A 20244-nucleotide genomic window follows, 5' to 3' on the forward strand; every position below is an offset into this window, starting at 1 on the left:
ACAACAAGCATCTATCAATCTCTGCCTTGAAGACATTTAGTGTCCCGACCTCTACTGCACCCTGTGGCAATGAATTCCACAGGCCCACCACTCTCTGGCTGAAGAAATGTCTCCGCATTTCTGTTCTGAATTTACCCCCTCTAATTCTAAGGCTGTGTCCATGGCTCCTAGTCTCCTCGCCTAATGGAAACAATTTCCTAGCGTCCACCCTTTCCAAGCCATGTATTATCTTGTACGTCTCTATTAAGTCTCCCCTTAATCTTCTAAACTCCAATGAATACAATCCCAGGATCCTCAGCCGTTCCTCATATGTTAGACCTACCATTCCAGGGATCATCCATGTGAATCTCCGCTGGACATGTTCCAGTGCCAGTATGTCCTTCCTGAGGTGTGGGGACCAAAACTGGACACAGTACTCCAAATGGGGCCTAATCAGAGCTTTATAAAGTCTCAGTAGCACATCGCTGCTTTTATATTCCAACCCTCTTGAGATAAGTGACAACATTGCATTCGCAAACCCTTCCTATTCACATACCCATCCAAATTCCTTTTAAATATTGCAATTGTACCAGCCTCCACCACTTCCTCTGGCAGCTCATTCAATACACATACCACCCACAGCATGAAAAAGTTGCCCCTTAGGTTTGTTTTAAATCTTTCCCCTCTCACCCTAAACCTATGCCCCCTAGTTCTGGACTCCTGAGCCCAGGGAAAAGACTTTGCCTAATTACCCTATCCATGCCCTTCAATTTTGTAAACATCTGTAAGGTCACCCCTCAGCCTCTGACGCTCCAGGGAAAACAGCCCCAGCCTGTTCAGCCTCTCCCTGTAGCTCAAATCCTCCAACCCTGACAACATCCTTGTAAGTCTTTTCTGAACCCTTTCAAGTTTCGCAACATCTTTCTGATAGGAAGGAGACCAGAATTGCACGCAATATTCCAACAGTGGCCTAACCAATATCCTGTAGAGCTACAACATGACCTCCCAACTCCTGTGCTCAATACTCTGACCAATAAAGAAAAGCATACCAAATGCCTTCTTCACTATCCTATCTAGCTGTGACTCCACTTTCAAGGAACTATAAACCTACAATCCAAGGTCTCTTTGTTCAGCAACGCTCCCTAGGACCTTACCATTAAGTGTATAAGTCCTGCTAAGATTTGATTTCCCAAAATGCAGCACCTCGCATTTATCTGAATTAAACTCCATCTGTCACTTCTCAGCCCATTAGCCCATCTGGTCAAGATCCTGTTGTAATCGGAGGTAACCCTCATCGCTGTCCACTACACCTCCAATTTTGGTGTCATCTGCCTTTCCAAATACACATACATCCTGCCCCTCAGGATTCCCTCCAACAACTTGCCCACCACTGACGTCAGGCTCACTGATCTATAGTTCCCTGGCTGGTCCTTACCATCCTTCTTAAAACAGTGGCACCACGTTAGCCAACCTCCAGTCTTCCAACACCTCACTTGTGACTATCGATGACACAAATATCTCAGCAAGAGGCCCAGCAATCACTTCTCTAGCTTCCCACAGAGTTCTAGGGTACACCTGATCAGGTCCTGGGGATCTATCCACCTTTACCCATTACTAGACATCCAGCACTCCTTCCTCTGTAATATGGACGTTTTGCACGATGGCACCATCTATTTCCCTACAGTCGATATGTTTATACCTGACATATGCTTCTTTTTTCTTAACCAAACCCTCAATTTCTTTAGTCATCCAGCATTCCCTATACCTACCAGCCTTTCCTTTCACCCTGATGGGAATATACTTTCTCTGGATTCTCATTATCTCATTTCTGAAGGCTTCCCATTTTCCAGCCATCCCTTTACCTGCGAATATTTGCCCCCAATCAGCTTTTGAAAGTTCTTGCCTGATACCGTCAAAATTGGCCTTTCTCCAATTTAGAACTTCAACTTTTAGATCTGGTCTATCCTTTTCCATCATTATTTTAAATCTAATAGAATTAAGGTCGCTGGCCCCAAAGTCTTCCCCCAGTCACCTGCCCTGCCTTATTTCCCAAGAGTAGGTCAAGTTTTGCACCTTCTCTAGTAAGTACAACCACATACTGAATCAGAAAATAGTCTTGTACCCACTGAAATTCCTCTCCATCTAAACCCTTAATACTATGGCAGTCCCAATCAATGTTTGGAAAGTTAAAATCCCCTATCGTAACCACCTTATTATTCTTACAGATAATTGAGATCTCCTTACACGTTTGTTTCTCAATTTCCCTCTGACAATTAGCGGGTCTTTAAATACAATCCCTATAAAGTGATCATCCCTTTCTTATTTCTCAGTGCCACCCAAATAACTTCCCTGGGTATATTTCCGGGAATATTTTGCCTCAGCACAGTTGTAATGCTATCCCTGTTCAAAGATGCCACTCCCCCTCCTCTCTTGCCTCCCTTTCTATCCTTCCTGTAGCATTTGTACAGTGGAACATTCAGCTGCCAGTCCTGTCCATCCCTGAGCCATGTTTCTGAAATTGCTGTGATATCCCAGTCCCATGTTCCTAACCATGCCCTGAGTTCATGTGCCTTCCCTGTTAGACCCCTTGCATTGAAATAAATTAAACTGCATTTATTAGTCCTGCCTTGTCCCTGCCTGCCCTGTTTGACTCACTTCTGTTCTCAACTGTACCAGTCTCAGATTGATCTCTTTCTTCACCATCTCCCTGGATCCCACCCACCACCCCAATCTTATTAGTTTAAATCCTCCCGAGCAGCTGTAGCAAATTTCCCTGTCAGTATATTAGTCCCCTTCCAATTTAGGTGCAATCCATTCTTCTCGTACAGGTCACTTCTACCCCAAAAGAGATTCCAATGATCCAAAAATATGAATCCTTCTCCAGTACACCAGCTCCTCAGCAGTGCATTCACCTGATCTAACACTCTATTCCTACCCTCACTAGCTCGTAACACTGGGAGTAATCCAGATATTACGACTCAAGGACCTCCTTTTCAAATTTGTTGGAATAGGTGTTACCTCTCCGCTGAAATTCTGCTCAAAGCGAGCATAGGTGGTGTTGAGACGATCTGGGAGGGATGTGTCATCCCAGCAACAGTACTGAAAACTTGTGCTCCAGAACTCATAGCTCCACAAGCTGAGCTGTTCCAGTAGTTACAATACTGGCATTTACCTGACAATGTGAAAAATTGCTTATGTCCTGTACATAAAAAGCACGACAAATCCAACCCAGCCAATTACCACCCCAGTCTACCTTCAATCATCAATAAAGTGATAGAAGGTGTCATCAACAGAGCTAACAAACAGCACCGCTCAGCAATAACCTGCTCAGTAATCCAAAGTTTGGGTTTCACCAGGGCCACTCAGCTCCTGGCCTCATTACAGTCTTGGTTCAAACATGGAAGGAAGAGCTGAATTCCAGAGAGGAGGTCAGGCTGCATTTGACACGGTGTGGCATCAAGCCCTAACTAAACTGGAATCAATAGGTATCAGGAGGCAAACTTTCTGATGGTTGGAGTCATACTTGACACAAAGAAAGATGATGGATGTTGGAGCTCCAACATATCTGCACAAGTTCCTCAGGGTAGGGTCCTCATTCCAATCATTGTCAGATGCTTCAACAATGACCTTCCCTCCATCACAAGGTCAGAAGTGGGATATTTGCCAACGATTGCACAAATGTTCAGCACTGTTCGCAACTCCTCAGATATTGAAGTCGTCCAGTTTCAAATGCAACAAGATTTGGACAATATCCAGGCTTGGACTGACAAGTGGCAAGTAACACTCTCACCACACGAATGCTAGGCTATGACCATCAACAATAACAGATGATTCAACTACTGCCTCTTGACATTCAATGGTGTTACCATAAGTAAACCCTCCACTGTCATCATCTTGGGGCTTACTACTGACTAGAAACTTAACTGGATTCACCACATAAACAGTGGCTTCAAGAGCAGGACAGAGGCTAGGAATATTGTGGTGAGTAATTCACCTCCTGATGCCCAAAGCCTGTCTACAAGGCTCCAGTCAGGAGTGTGATGGAGTACTCCCCACTTGCCTGGACAAGTGCAGCTCCAACAAACTCAAGAAGCTTGACACTATCCAGCACAAAGCAACTCACTTAATTGGCACCACATACACAATCATCCACTCCCTCCACCATGCCACACAACAGAGCAGTGAGTACTATCTGCAAGATATACTGTAGAAATTCACCACATATTCCAAGACAGCACTCTCCAAACCCTCGAGGGCTTCTATCTATAAGGACAAAGACAACAGAAACGTGAGAACACCACCTGCACGTTCCCCTCCAAGCCACTCATCATCTTGACTTGGAAATATATCAGTGTTCCTTCACTGTTGCTAGGTCAAAATCCTGGAATTACCTCCATAATGGCATTATAGGTCAACCCACAGCATGTTGCCTGCAGTGGTTCAAGGTGTCAGCTCACCACCAACTTCAAGGGCACTAGGGACAGGCAATAAATGCTGGCCAACCAGTAACACCCACATCCCACTGCTGCCACTGTGCATCAATTGAAGAGTGTGCTCATCACGCCAATCAAGTGGGCTGTTATGGTCTCAGTGGTGTCACTTTCAGCACAGCAAGTGGAGAATATTTCTTCAAGTCCTGGCTTGTGTTTTGTAGGCAGTCTAGGGGAGATAGGAGGGGAGTTACATAGCGCAGAATGCCGAAAGTCTGACCTACTCTTATTGCCATACTCTTAATATAGCAAATCCAGTTTAGCTTCTGGTGAAAGGTAACCCCGGGATTTTCAGTGAGGTTTCAGAAATTGTAATGCTATTAAATATCAAAGGGAGATGGTTAGATTTTCTCTCGTTGGAGACAGTCATTGCCCAGTACTTGCTTAGTCTCAACATTACTTGCCACTTATCAACCCATTTCTTGAAGCTGGTGGACTGCTTCAGTATCTGAGGGGCTGTAAGTGGTGCAGAAAATCATGTAATCGTCAGCTAACTGCCCCACTTCTAATGTTATGAACGGAAGGAAGGCATTGATAAATCTGAAGATGGTTAGATTCAACCATACATTACCTCCTGCAGTGATGTCCCGAGTCTAAAATGATGCACCTTCACGAGCCACAGGCATGTTGCTGTGGAGAATGTGTTTTTCCACAGATTCCTTTTAACTTGAATTTTGCCTTGTTGGACCATTTATTCTGCCTTGGGTCCAGTTGCATACTTTGTTTTAATTATCTCCCCTCTCTACAATCTTTTTTTGTTAAAAATGAATTCCTATACTGTAGATGAGCAAAGGCTGCCAGTCCATAATTCTAGATTAGTGGTGCTGGAAGAGCACAGCAGTTCAGGCAGCATCCAAGGTGCAGCAAAATCGCTTTTCAGGCAAAAGCCCTTCATCAGGAATAAAGGCAGTGAGTCTGAAGCATGGAGAGATAAGCTAGAGGAGGGTGGGGGTGGGGAGATAGTAGCATGGAGTACAATGGGCGAGTGCGGGAGGGGATGAAGGTGATAGGTCAGGGAGGAGAGGGTGGAGTGGATAGGTGGAAAAGGAGATAGGCAGGTAGGACAAGTCCGGACAAGTCATGGGGACAGTGCTGATCTGGAAGTTTGGAACTAGAGTGAGGTGGGGGAAGGGGAAAATGAGGAAACTGTTGAAGTCCACATTGATGCCCTGGGGTTGAAGTGTTCCGAGGCGGAAGATGAGTTGTTCTTCCTCCAGGCGTCTGGTGGTGAGGGAGCGGCGGTGAAGGAGGTCCAGGACCTCCATGTCCTTAGCAGAGTGGGAGGGGGAGTTGAAATGTTGGGCCACGGGGCGGTGTGGTTGATGGTGCGGGTGTCCCGCAGATGTTCCCTAAAGCGCTCTGCTAGGAGGTGCCCAGTCTCCCCAATATAGAGGAGACCGCATCGGGAGCAACGGATACAATAAATTATATTATGGATGTGCAGGTAAAACTTTATGGATGTGGAAGGCTCCTTTAGGGCCTTGGATAGAGGTGAGGGAGGAGGTGTGGGCACAGGTTTTACAGTTCGTGCGGTGGCAGGGGAAAGTGCCAGGATGGGAGGATGGGTTTGTCAACCTGACCAAAACTGAAAAACATCATTGACTTGATCATTGCTCAAAGTTGCCTTGAGAAGGGCCATCTGGTAGACCAACTGGAACCGGTTTTACTGTTGAGAATACTTGCTTATTTTACCGCCAGCAAAAGAATAAGTAACAACCGTGAGTAATTAAAAGAAAAGAACCAGTTGAATGTACCTGGCAACCAAATCAGTTGTAGATATAAATATTGCAAGGTTACAGCAATTATCTTGGAGACTGCAAACATAATTCAATGTTGACGAAAAACCAATCCCTTCAATTCACTTAAAAACCTGACACCTTTTATTTTGAATTGGTCAAGATGTATGGTTTTGAAAACTGGAGAAACTATTGTACTGAAGTGTCTTTGAAATTATTCAGATTTTAATACTCATTCTGTATTCTTCACCTCTCGAGCAGAATAAACCCTACAATGGAGACAGTACTACAGGAGCCAATGTTATCATTAATAGGAATGAATCCAGGTTTTTAATCTGCAAAAATGCAACAGCATTGCAGAATAGTTTGGAAGAAAGAAATGCCTTTCAGGTTGGCAAAAGTTTGATTGGATGACGACAAGTACTTGTTGTACATATTTATAAATGTAGCAAGGTAAACTTAACAGTAGTGCAGCTGTGAATACACTGTGGAACTGTATAATAAACCAGTGATTTTCCTCTCTCGAATGGGTAGCGTCTCCATCTATTTTTATCTTATGACTGGTAGTAATTCAGAAAACAAGATGTCACATTTGTACAAAACATCTATAGAAGCTGCAAATTTAAGTATGGAATGTGGTCAGTGTTCCCACCCATCAAATATGAAAGATACAATTTGGATTCTTACCCAGATTTTCCAGCTTGTCACTAAAATATGTTTATCTGCAAGAAGGGTAGATGAACAACAATTAGCTTTATTTATGTAACACTTCAAGTATAATAAAATGCTTTACAGATATGTAATCAGATGAAAACTGACACTAGGTCAAATAAGAGAAATTAGGACAGATGGTGATCAAGAGGTAGATTATAAAACAGGTTTTAAAGGAGAGGGGGAAAAAAGTGGGAGGGGTGGGGATATAGAGGGCCTAGATCAGTAAATGGAGGGGAAACCACGAGTGTGGAAAGGAAGTGAGAGATGGACAAGTCAGAGTCATAGAGATATCCAACAAGGAAACAGAACCTCCAGTCCAACTCGTCTATGCTGACTAGATATCCTAAATTAATCCAGTCCTATTTGCCAGCACTTGGCCCATATCACTCTAAACCCTCCCTATTCATGTACCCATCTAGATGTCTTTTAAAGTGTTGTAATTGTACCAGCTTCCACCACTTCCTCTGACAGCTCATTCCATACATGCACCACCCTGTGTGGAAAACATTGCCCCTTGGGTCTCTTTTATATCTTTCTCTGTCACCCTATGCCCTCTGTTCTGAACTCCCCCACCCCAGGGTAAAGACCTTGACTATTCACTCAATCCATGCCCCTCATGATTTTATAAACCTCTATAAGGTCACCCCTCAGCCTCTGATTCTCCAAGCAAAACAGACCCAGCCTATTCAGCCTCTCCCTATAGTTCAAATCCCCCAACCCTGGCAACATCCCTGTAAATCTTTGCTGAACTCTTTCAAGTTTCACAACATTTGCCCTATAGGAGGGAGACGAGAATTGCACACAATATTCCAAAAGTGGCCTAACCATATGTCCTGTATGGCCACATGACCTCTCAACTCATTCAATGCTCTTCCACCAAAGCTTATAGAAAGACAAATGCTGTAGGGGCACAGAAGGTTACAGGGATAAAGAGCTAGTTTGGTGTCATTTATAGTTGATAGTAACTGAATAATTATAACAGCTCCACTTTGAATTTCAAAACCTTTCCATTTCCACAGAAATACTCAAGCTCAAAATGAGGTTTTGGGCATTAAATGTTTGTCTTACTGCAACTTATAAGGCTCTATTCAGAGATGAAGTTGGTCGATTAATGAGCAGCATTTGCTGATTTGAGAATAAATTCTTTCAATTTAGCTTTTCTTCATTCCTCCAAATTCTTGATCAAATTTGTATTCTTGGAAAAGAGAGAGAGAGTGTGCGCAATGACTAGTCACTTTTCTTTAAAAAAAAGAAAAACAGGAGGAGTAGTCACTGTACCAAACTAGATCATTTTTATCTAGGATCAGCAGAGGCGTAGAAACATACCTAACACTTCTGATCATGGGTGAGTTGCTCAGGAAGCAGAGGGCAACAAGAGGGAGAAAATAAACTGCAAAAAGCTTTTACCAAACACTGGCGAACAAGAATTGGTCATTCTCCTTTTCCACTTTATCTGCAATCAAAGGCATAAAGCATCTGGAGATTCATCATTTCCTTCCCTCCTCCTGCCTGACCCTTTTTTTAAAGCTTTTAACCTGTAATTTTATCTTGGGCCAAATATAGAGAATGGAATTCTAGGGTGGGCTGCCTGTCTTTCAAACAACAAAGCTTCAAAAGAGGGTGTTGTCACTTTAACATCCTCCTTTATAACCACAGCAATTGGTTGCATGGAAACATAGTGATTGTGCACAATTTGGCTCCCCACCCTCAGCTGAAAACCAGTTTGCCTTCTGCACAATACATTGGTGGTCCAAGCTAAAAAAGTATAACATAGCATGACACACGTTGTCTCTTTTCAAAGCAGGGAGGGAAGGGGAGGTTTTAAACCTCTACGTGGTTCTGCAAGTTGCCGCCAGTGATTTTCCCTGTAGTGAAACTAACCTTTTTGCGTCATGCCCTCTGACTGGGTTTCTATTTTCACTGTCTTCATTGACAATCAGGTAGAGATACGAGTTATGTTTCCCAAACATAGTTCTTATACAGTCAGCTGTGACACTAACAGTGAGGGTTTAGCTTTTGATGCTTGAGGAATGAGGCGAAACATTTTTATTACACAGACAGAAGTAATCAGCAAGGCTAGAGCAGGATGCTGGAAAAGCACAGCCAGTCAGGAGAAGCAGGAGAATCAACGTTTCCAGCACTAGCCCTTCATCAGGAATGAGGTTTGTGGGCCAAGGGGGCTGAGACATAAATGGGAGGGGGTGGCGAAGGTAGCTGAGAAAGCAGTAGGTAAATGAAGGTAGGTGATAGGTTAGAGAGGGGAGGGTGGAGCAGATAGGTGGGAAGGAAGATGGACAGGTCAAGATGGCAGTGCTGAGTTAGAAGGTTCGATCTGGGATTAAAAAGGTTGGGTCAGGGGAAATGAGGAAACTGGTGAAATCCATATTGATCACATGTGGTTGGAGGATCCCAAGGCAGAAGAGGCGGCATTCTTCCTCCAGGCGTTGGGTGGTTAGAGTTTGGCGATGGAGGCAGCCCAGGACCTGCATATTCTGAGGGGAGTGGGAGGAGTTAAAGCGTTCAGCCATGGAGCAGGCTGTTTCATGCATGTGTCCTGAAGATGTTCTCTGAAGCGTTCCTCAAGTAGGTGTCTCATGTCCACAATGTAGAGGAGACCACATTGGGAGTAACTGATTGAGTAAATGATGTGTGTGGAAGTGCAGGTAAATCTCTGACTGATGTGGAAGGCTCCTTTAGGGTTTTGGACTGAATTTGGAGGGTAGGCATCGGTTTTGCAATTCTTGCAGTGGCAGGGGAAGGTACCAGGAGGAGAGGGGGAGTTGATGGGGGGCATGGACCTGACAAAAAAAAAGAGTCGGAGGGAAGTGTCTTTACGGAAGAAGTGGATAGGGGCGGGGAGGAAAACATATCCTTGGTAGTGGGGTCTGTTTGTAGGTGACCAAAATGTGAGGATGATGTAATGCATCTGGAGGTTGGTGGGCTAGAAGGTAAGGACCCATTTTATTGGGGGGGGGGTGTTCTGTCCTTGTTGTGAATAGAGTGCGGAAGTGCAGTAAGAGGATGAGATGTGCTGGAAGGCATCATCAATCATGTGGGAGGGGAAATTGCAATCTTTAAAAGGAGGCAGCCATCTGGCATGCTGTATGGTGGAATTGGTCCTCCTTGGAGAAAATGCAGCAGACAGAGGAACTGGGAATACGAGGTGGCGTTTTTACAGGTGGCAGAGTGGGAGGTGTAGTCCAGGTAGCTGTGGGAGTCAGTGGGTTTGTGGTAGATGTCAGTGTTTCTGCATCCACCATTCAAGAAGCAAATCGACTATTAGCACTGCTGCCTCACAGCGCCTGAGACCCAGGTTCAATTCCCGACTCAGGCGACTGACTGTGTGGAGTTTGCACGTTCTCCCTGTGTCTGCGTGGGTTTCCTCCGGATGCTACGGTTTCCTCCCACAGTCCAAAGATGTGCGGGTCAGGTGAATTGGCCATGCTAAATTGCCCGTAGTGTTAGGTATGGGGTAAATGTAGGGGTTTGGGTGGATTGCGCTTCAGCGGATTGGTGTGGACTTGTTGGGCCGAAGGGCCTGTTTCCACACTGTAAGTCTAATCTAATCTAATCTAATTTAATCTAAAAGAGAAATTGGATTGTCACTTAAAGGATTTAACCATGCAGGGTTACTTGGACCAGATAGGGGAGTCAATTGACTGTGTAGTTCTAAAATAAAACAAAGAACTATGGATGCTGAAGATGTGAAACAAAAACAGAAAAAGCATCTGTGGGTAGAAAACATTGAAAAGTCACTAGACTCAATCAGAACGTCAGACTGCACTGTTCTGCAAGGAAAGCGGATGGATTCATTGTATTAAATGGCCCCTTTCAGTAATGTACTCCATGGAGTGATGTTGATAAACCACTCAGTTTATTGGTCAGTCTACACCAGTTTGGTTCAAATCAATATCACTTACAACTACCTGTTAGCAACACCTTGCAATTCTTCATTTTTTAAAAAGATTAAAACATGGACTTCACTATTCTCAATAACATCACGTTTAAACTACCAGAAAAGCTTGAAATTCAGTACTTTCCACATTTTAATCCAGATTTACATGCTGTACTATTTCACACAACTTTAGAACCTAACAAACTTGCTGAGACGGATTCATTAAAGTACGTTTATTTCAGTTTTGAACAGTTCTTAAGAAAACAAAGTCAATTAGGGAATCAAGAGTTTATGGGCATAGGGCAGGTAAGGAGTTCAGGATGATCAGATCAGCCATGGATCTTTGAATGGCAGTGAAGAATCAATGGGTGGCATGACCTACTTCCACTCCTATGTTTTATGGACTTACGTCAGCAGATGCATGGGCGCACCACCACTTAGAAAGGTCCTCTCCAATCCGCTCATTTTTAAAAATTCACTCTTGGAATGTGGGGTTGCTGCCAGAATTTATTGCCCTTTCTTAGCTGCCTTCAAGATGGTGGTGGTGGTGGTGTGTTGCCTTCTTGAACCACTACAGTCCACTTGCTATAGGTAAGCTCAATTCCATTAGCAAGGGAATTCCAGGATATTAACCCAGCAACACCTTTTATCTCTATTCACCTATTCATCAGGATACAGTAGCATCCTTGTGCCGACCTCATCTTGGAATCCCAACCATGCATCTCAAAATTGTTGGCAGTTTGGAGTTGCCCTTCACCATCAACGTGGTAGCTGAGCAGACACAGAACAACACTTCTTACACGGAAGTGGCATGAGAGACATTTCTTTGCCCATACAACTGCATATTTCTCCACCTATCAGTGGTTAAGCACCAGGCCCCTTAAAACCACATCCATCTTAAAGCCTTCTCCAAGTTCTCTGATACTCTTTCCACTGGTCACCCAACATCTTATGATTGGGTAACATCACATACAGGGAAGCCTTCAGTCACCTCAAAAATACCATGCACTTTTACTTAAATACCAAAGGTGAAATGGAAGTCAAACAGAAGTTGCATTTGTGCCTTGAAACAGAAATGAATTGCCTGCACATAGAGCACCAACAATTTTATATTCTATATGTGATCACTATACCCACTTTCATCTGCTGGAACCAGGTGTCAATCAAATCCTGTCTGCCTTAGAGTATAGCTGTGTCAGGCACTACATCATGTGTAAAATTATGTTTCTCCTGCTCAATGTCCTCATTCTGCTCATTAGAGGACTGCTCCTGCTCCTCCCAATTTGTCAGTATCCACATTTTTCCTGTTCTGCTTCTGCAGAGCATAGCATGCTAGAATTATACCTCCAGGTTATACTGCAAGACTCACTTGTGCAGTTGCATTGTGGCACATCGACATTCTGTCTGTAAAACAGACTCTGATCTTCCAGTTACCTGCCATTCAAAACACTACTGCGTCCCAATACCAACATTGGTGTCAGGCCTGCTGTAATATTCCAGCAAAACTAAATGCAATGTGGAGGAACAACATTTTGTCTTCATCAGGACTCAACAGAGTTTAATAGAGCATGAATAACCCATCTCGTCTATTACCTACACCCATACCCTCAGGTCCTCTCGTGAAATGGGTTGCTTTCTGCACAGTCAACCAATTTTCAACTACTCAGACCACATTATCATTTATTTATTATCTCTTATCTGGCTATCACAATCCTTTTATCTACCAAGCCATTTTCTCCCTTTCTGGGCTCTATCTCCAACTACTTGCTCATTCCTGCTCCTCCCAACCCCACTCGTCAGCTATCACCTTGTCATAGCTGTTTTCAGTACTGAAGGGTCACTGGGCTTGAAATATGAACACTACTTCCTCTCCACAGATGCCGCCAGATCTGCCGAGTTTCCCCTGCAGTTCCTGTTTGTTTCATGCTGCTAACATCCGCAGTCCTTAGTTTTTATCTTATCATCTTCAACAGGCCTAACTGTTCCACCATGGCCTGGTCAAAGAATGCACTGTGTTACATCCATGCTGCACCTCAGTTAGCAGATTGCATAACAGAATTATCAGCCATGGTGGCAGCAGGTCACCCTCGTCTCTCAATAACCACACTTAAGGCATCTGGGCCCTTAAAATGTAGCATGAAGGCTAGAGAGAGTTCTGAAGGTGACAGGGATGTAGGTGATTGATCCCAGGGCACCAGGGGCAAACTTCTAAGTAGTGGAATGGATAATCGCACAGTAGTTCACGCCGTCAAAATGCAAGTAATCAAACTCCAAGACCTCCACTCACTGCAACTAGATCTTTGATTTGCTGACCCACAGGCAGCAACACCTCCTCCACAACAATCAATACCGATGTCCCACAAGGCTACATACTCAGCCCCTTACTATACACCCTGTGGGGCCAAGTTTTGTCTGAACTCCACCTGCAAGTTCACTGATTATATCACAATCGTGGGTTGGATCTCAAACAATCACGAGACAGAATACAGGAAAGTGTGAACTTGGTAGCGTGGTGTAAAAATAATCTCTCCCTCAACATCAGCAAAATGAAAAAGCTGTTCATTGAATTCAGGAAGCAAGGTGGTAGGTACACCCTATCTACATCAATGGAGCTAAGGAGGAGATGATTGAAAGTGTCAATTTCCTAGGAGTGACGATGTCCAACAATCTGCCCTGGTTCACCCACATTGATGTGATGGTCAAGAAAGCACAACAAAGCCTTCTGAGAAAGTAGAGGCAAAGAAAATTCAGCATGTCCGTAAAAACACTTACCAATTTTTACAGATACACCATAGAAAGCATTCCATCTGAAAGCATCACAGCTTGGTATGGCAACTCAAGAATCAGGATCTCAAGAAACTAAAGAGTTGCGAACACAACCCAGTTCATCGCACGAGCCAGCCTTACATGCATTGACTCCATCTATACTTCTTGCTACCTCGGAAAGGCAGCCAACATAATCAAATATCCCTCCAATTGTGGTAATTATCTCTTCCAAAACCTTTCCATTGGATAGAAGACACAAAAAGTTTAAAAACAAAAACCAACACAATTAAAGAACAGCTTCTTCCCCACTGAATGAAACCTTTCAAAATTTAAAATTTAATGCTGATCTCACTCTTTGAGCACTTTCTCTGCAGCAGAAATTGTATTCCTTACTGCTCTCTTACCCCTATCCACTTTGTCCAGCATTTCCTGCCTGTACAGCATACATAATGAAACTTTCACTACACCTAGGTATTTGACAATAATCAAATTAAACCCTTTCTTTTATTAATGATATCAGCTGTATGATGTTAAGATCCTCTTCGCATGACATGTGTTTGGCTTATCATGTCCTGTGCCTCGGAGAAGCCAGTTATATTATCAAATACTAATACTCGGCTGCACTACTGACCTGGTCATGGGGAAATGACAAGAGATGTAAACTGGTATGTGTGACTTTATGTTTTTGTGGTGAACAACAGAGATCCCAGAGAGGTTCCCAGTGGCTCCTTGGAATGAACCAATCACAAACAGTCATCGCAGCTGTCACCTTGACAGCCAGCTAGGATTGCCACCCACTCCCTCAGGTTGCATGTCCAAACCCAGCAATTGGTGTAGTTCATCGACAGTACCCCAGATGTTGTTAGCCAGTGCCTCATTCAGTCAGAGGAGATGGCATAGAGGAGAAAAAGATTCTGGTCCTCTTGCACAGCCTCTCTCTTCACATGGGGATACTTCAGCACCTCCTGGAGTTTGCTGGCACATTTGTTCATTTGTGCTTTTTGTTTCATCATAGTTCATCAGAGTTCGACATCAGTGGGTCTCACTCGAGCATGCCTACCAAGCTTCCAAACTAAATTAGTCACACTTGCCTGTGTTTGGCCCATATCCCTCCAAATTCTTTCTATTCACATACCCATCGAGATGTCTTTTAAATGTAATCGTACCTTGCCTCAACCACCTCCTCTGGCAACTCGTTTCACACCCACATCACCCTCTGCGAAAAAGTTGCCCCTCAGGTCCTTTCTAAATCATTCTCCTCTCACCTTAAATCTATGCACCATAGTTTTGAACTCACCCTGGGAAAAAGATCTTTGTTATTCACCTTATTTATGACCCACATGATTTTATAAACCTCTCAGGTCAGCCCTCAATCTCACCAGGGGTGGGGAACCTGCAGCCTTCTAGGCCATTGTATGTGGCCTTCTGAATGAATCCAAATTTTGCAGAACAAATCTTATGTTTTTTTTCGTCCTTTATCGTTTTTATTTTAATCTTAAAATGAATGTATTTAAAAATACCAGAGAGTAAAAGAAATACATTAAAAGGTTCTGACTTTGAGAGTCATGACATCACATTCAAATTAGCATTTCAACCTCACCTAGTTGATGTCTCCAAGGCTCCTGAAGAACTACTGATGAAATTGATTGAGCTCTCAGAAGATGGCATTTTAAAGTCCTTATTTGACGCTAAGAAAGATCCGATTGAAATATGGAAAAATGCAATAGAATATCCATGACTTCGGCAACATGCACGAGAAATGCTTTCTTGCTTTTCAACCACTTATTGTGCAAATCTACATTCTCCTACTTAACCAAAATCAAGACGCCCTTAAAGTCACAAATCTCTGATACCCATCTAGAGGATCAGCTAAAACTACAGACCTCCATGCTGCAACCAAATATTCAAATACTTTCCTACAAAAAGCAGTCACAAAGTCATTAAAAGGTTAGTTAACTTTAGAATTAACTTTTTTTTTCCTTAAGTCAGCTAGTACATAATAGTTAGATTTTTGACAAAATACTGTGAATTTTGAAGAATATATAATTGAAGTTTTTTGGATGCGGCCTTATTAGATTACAACTAGCATAATGCGGGCTTCCAACATGAAAAGATTGCCTACCTCTGTTCTACACTCTAGTCTTGTTCAGACGCACCAATGCAATTTCAAACATTCCTGTGCAGTTCACTGTCAAAATCTGTGCTCTTTTCACTGAAATGTCAATCAGGCCAACTTGAACATAGGAACAGGAAAAGGCTATTCAGGCATTTGAGCTGTTCAAGGAGATCTGTGGCCTTTGGCCCATATCCGTTAATACCTTAAAAATTATCTGTGTCGGATCTAAAATGAACAACTGATCCTGCATCTACTGTTTGTGGAAAGAGTTTCAAATATTTATTACCCTGTGAGCAGAAGTGCTTCCTAACATCTCTCATGAACAATCTGAATATAATTCCCAGACTATGTGCCCTAGTTCTTTTATCCTCAACTATTGGAAATGGCGCAACTTATCTGCCACAGTTTATGCATTCACTTAACATAAAATTACAAAGGGATACGGATAGAAAGGTGAGATGGCGTTGTAGAAAGTCTACGTGCCATCAACAAATTTAGATACTGACTTTCCATGTCATTATCCAAGTTATTAATAATGAATGTGAATAATTGATACCATACCACAGAGCCTTACAGGACACCAATGATGACATACTGCCAATTTCAGTACCTACTCATTATCCCTACTTGGTTACCTGTCATTCAAGCAATTTCCCTGCCACATCAGTAATTTGCATTCAGTTCTGTGGCCTTTTGTCTTAGTTAATAGACTCAGTGGGACTTTATCAAATGCCTTCTGGAAATCCATATAAACACTCATTCCCCTGTCCACTGCCTTAGGTCACCTCTTCAAAAAAATTCAATGAAGTTTGTCAGACCTGGCCTCCCTAAAAATGAATCCATGCCGACTCTCCGTGATTCTGAAAATTTAAGGTGCTCAGTTACCCGCCCTTGATTATAGGTTGTTTGTCGTTTATGTTGTTTGGATGAGTGCACTTCCAAACAAGTGGAAAATCTTTCATCCACTCTTGAATTGTGCCTTTTAAATGTTGGGCAAGTTTTGAGGGAAGTCAAGAGGTGAATTACCCACTGCAGAATTACCAGCCTGACTTATTACTGTAGTCTCGGTATTCATATAGTTGGTCCAGTTCAATCTCTAGTCAGTAGTAACCCCCAGGATGTTGACAATAAAGGATTCAGAGATAGTAACATTAAGGGAAGATAGGTAAATTCTGTCTTGTTGAGCATACTGTGGGAGTTCTGTGGTGTTTATGTTACTTGCCATATATTAGCATAAATCTGCATTTAAGTCACACTACCATAAGAAAAAAAAGTGTGGGCAGTAAATGTGAACATCTAAAATCATAAATCACTTATAGGAAAGACAGGGACAATCCACATAGAACAACCTTGAGCTGTTCAAGATTTGTCATATAATTTATGCAGGATTTGAAACCAAGAATTTAAATTCAGTTTGTTAGAGAAAACAAGGGAACAAAACCGATAGAATTTGGCAGGTGGGGAACTAATAGGTCTTGGTGTGCAAAAAAAAACAAATAATCAGCAGACCTTTGGATGATTTGAACTTATGAGGCAGTGCATAATGGCCAGCAAGGAGAAATACAAACTTAAAAATAACAAAGGCGTTGGTAAATTCCAGTTCTGTTGGATACAGAGTCCACATGGAGATAATAAAGGTGAAAATTGATAGTGGTGATGGAGATGTGAATTTCAAATGCACTCCACAAACAGATAACACATCAAGGTTGTACTCCATCAGGTTCAGCCTTGAACCAGGAAGGGAAGAGATTCATTAAAAAAAAAATCAATAAAAACCAAAAAAAACTGCCGATGCTGGAAATCAGAAAAATAAAACAATTTGCTGAAAAAGCTCAGCAGGTCTGGCAGCATCTATTATAATTCTGTAGAGTGAAATCAGAGTTAATGCTTCACACCCAGCAACCCTCCCTCAGATCAGGCCAGTTCTGAGGAAGGGTCACTGGCCCCCAAGATGTTAACTCTGCTTTCTCTCCACAGAATTACAATAGTTTCTTGTTGGAGCAAGATAGATATGTTCAGTCCTGCCCAAGTAGTTCAGATGTCATATTTTGTAATTAGGGATTTATTTAAATTTTCCTTCAATACAATATTTTTGTCTTGCATATATTTCTAGTGAAAATAGGAAATATAATATTGTCACGATCCATTATTCAATCTATTGTAAAATGGAGTAACAGGACTTGAGTCCTGTTTCCAATGCTTCCACAAGGCAAAAGGTGAGGGCTAAAGATGCTGGAAACCAGTGTTTAGATCAGAGTGGTGCTGGAAAAGCACAGCAGGTCAGGCAGTGTCCGAGGAGCAGGAAAATCGACATTTCGAGCAAAAGCCCTTCATCAGGAATGGAGCCCATTCCAGATGAAGGGCTTTTGCCTGAAATGTCGATTTTCCTGCTCCTCAGATGCTGCCTGACCTGCTGTGCTTTTCCAGTACCACTCGATCTAAACAATGCTTCCACAAGGTAACAGCAACAAAACAAATAAGACAAAGATTAAGGCAGCTACTTGCGCAATCAATGGCTGGCCACAATTTGCCAGTCTCCCTGCCTGAATGTACAGAATTGCCATCAGGTTTCTCCTGCAACACAACTGAACTTTCAAAATGCAGTCAACATCCTTCAACAAACAAATAATTCTTCTGGCAATCCACTGTAATCAGAAAAGGAATGTAGAAAATTAGCAAAAATAAAAACAGAATTAGATAGAGGTGTACAAGATGATTAGGGGTTTAGGTAGGGTTGACAGTGAGAACCTTTTTCCGCGTATGGAGTCAGCTGTTACTAGGGGACACAGCTTTAAATTAAGGGGTGGTAGGTATAGGACAGATGTTAGGGGTAGATTCTTTACTCAGCGGGTTGTGAGTTCATGGAATGCCCTGCCAATAGCAGTGGTGGACTCTCCCTCTTTATGGTCATTTAAGCAGGCATTGGATAAGCATATGGAGGTTATTGGGCTAGTGTAGGTTAGGTAGGCTTCGGTCGGCGCAACATCGAGGGCCGAAGGGCCTGTACTGCGCTGTATTTTTCTATGTTCTATGTTCTATAACAAGAGCTGGAGTTTTGTTGTAGAGGCAGGAAACAGGTCAGTTGTTTTAGGTCAAAAACATGCCCCCAACAGGAAGTTAATTTAAGTTCAGATTTCTGGAGGGGTGAGCCCTGAATCGATGAATGGACAGGTTTCTTGTCCAATTAGAACCAGTGGAAGCAGGCATCACTGAGGCTCTGAGAGACTGATCTGAAGTTTGTGGTTAAGCCTTCAATTACACCACATGGAAGATAAGGTCATAAAATATCGGAGCAGAATTAGGCCATCCAGCCCAGAGTCTGCTCTGCCATTTGCACATGGCCGATATACTTCTCAACTCCATTCTCCTGCCTTCTCCCATAGCCCAAGATCCCCTGAGTAATTAAGAACCTACCTATCCCTGCCTTAAAAAAACTTGATGACTTGGCCTCGACAACCCAAAGACATGCATCCAAAGATGAATTATCCATGCTAAATTGCCCATAGTGTTCAGGGATGTGTAGGTTAGCTTCATTATTCTAGGGTAAATGTTGAGTAATAGGGTAGGGAAATGGGTCTGGGTGGGTTACTCTTCAGAGGTTGGTGTGGACTTGTTGGGCCAAATGGCTTGTTTCCACATTGTAGGGATTCTATGAGTTCTATTGATTCACTACCCTCTGGCTGAAGAAACTACTTCTCACCTCTCTTCTAAAGGGTCATACCTTCATTCAAACTGGATGCCCTCAGGCACTCGCCTCTCCTACTACTGGAACACTCTTCCATTGCCACTCTATCCAAGCTTCACTGTACTCTAAGAGTAAATGAGATACCCTCCTCATCAGTCTAGTACCAGAGTACAGAACTAGAGTTTAACAGCTCCTTGTATCCATATCTTTCCTCAGGTGAATGGTCCTAAACTGCTCACAATATTCCAAATCAAGTCTGATCAAAGCCTTGTACTGCTGAGGCTGTATATCTCTGCTCTTGTATTCTAGCCCTCTTGAAATTAATGCAAACAGTGCATTTGTCTTGCTAACTGCATACTGAACCTGCATGTTAAAGATTAACAAAATCCCAAATTAGGACACTTAAATCCCTTTGTACTGCTCAGTTCTGAAGCCATTTAGCAAATTGTCTATGTCTCTTTTCTTTCAACGAAGTGCATAACCTCAATTTTCCACATTGTACTTAACCTGCCACTTCTTTTTCCACTCTCCAAAATTTGTCCAAATCATTTGGGAGGTTTCCCACCTCAACACTACCTGTTCATCCACATATTTTTGTTGCTAAGTTTGCAGATGGCACAATGACTTCAGTTCCTTCTTCCCAATCGTTAATGCATACTATGAATAACTGTGGTCCCAACACTGGCCCCTGCAGAACTCCACTAGTTGCCAGCTGCCATCCTGAAAAAGACCCTTTTATCCCCAGAATTTGCCTTCTGCCAGTCAGCTTATGATCTATTCGTGCCAGTAGCTAAACCTAACACCATGTGCTCTTTTCTTATTTAGCAGCCTTCTGTGAAGCACCTGGTCATTGGAAGTTTGGC

At 42.9% G+C, this 20244-nt stretch overlaps 1 protein-coding gene across 4 annotated transcripts in view; it reads right to left on the reverse strand.

Moving 5' to 3' along the window:
• Positions 1-20244, reverse strand: part of LOC132830170 (zinc finger and BTB domain-containing protein 7C) — a 243471-nt gene that overhangs the window by 190829 nt on the left and 32398 nt on the right. The gene's annotated exons all lie outside the window — the stretch shown is intronic.

This window comes from Hemiscyllium ocellatum, chromosome 1 (assembly GCF_020745735.1).
Source record: "Hemiscyllium ocellatum isolate sHemOce1 chromosome 1, sHemOce1.pat.X.cur, whole genome shotgun sequence".
In the NCBI taxonomy this organism is placed as follows: Eukaryota; Metazoa; Chordata; class Chondrichthyes; order Orectolobiformes; family Hemiscylliidae; genus Hemiscyllium; species Hemiscyllium ocellatum.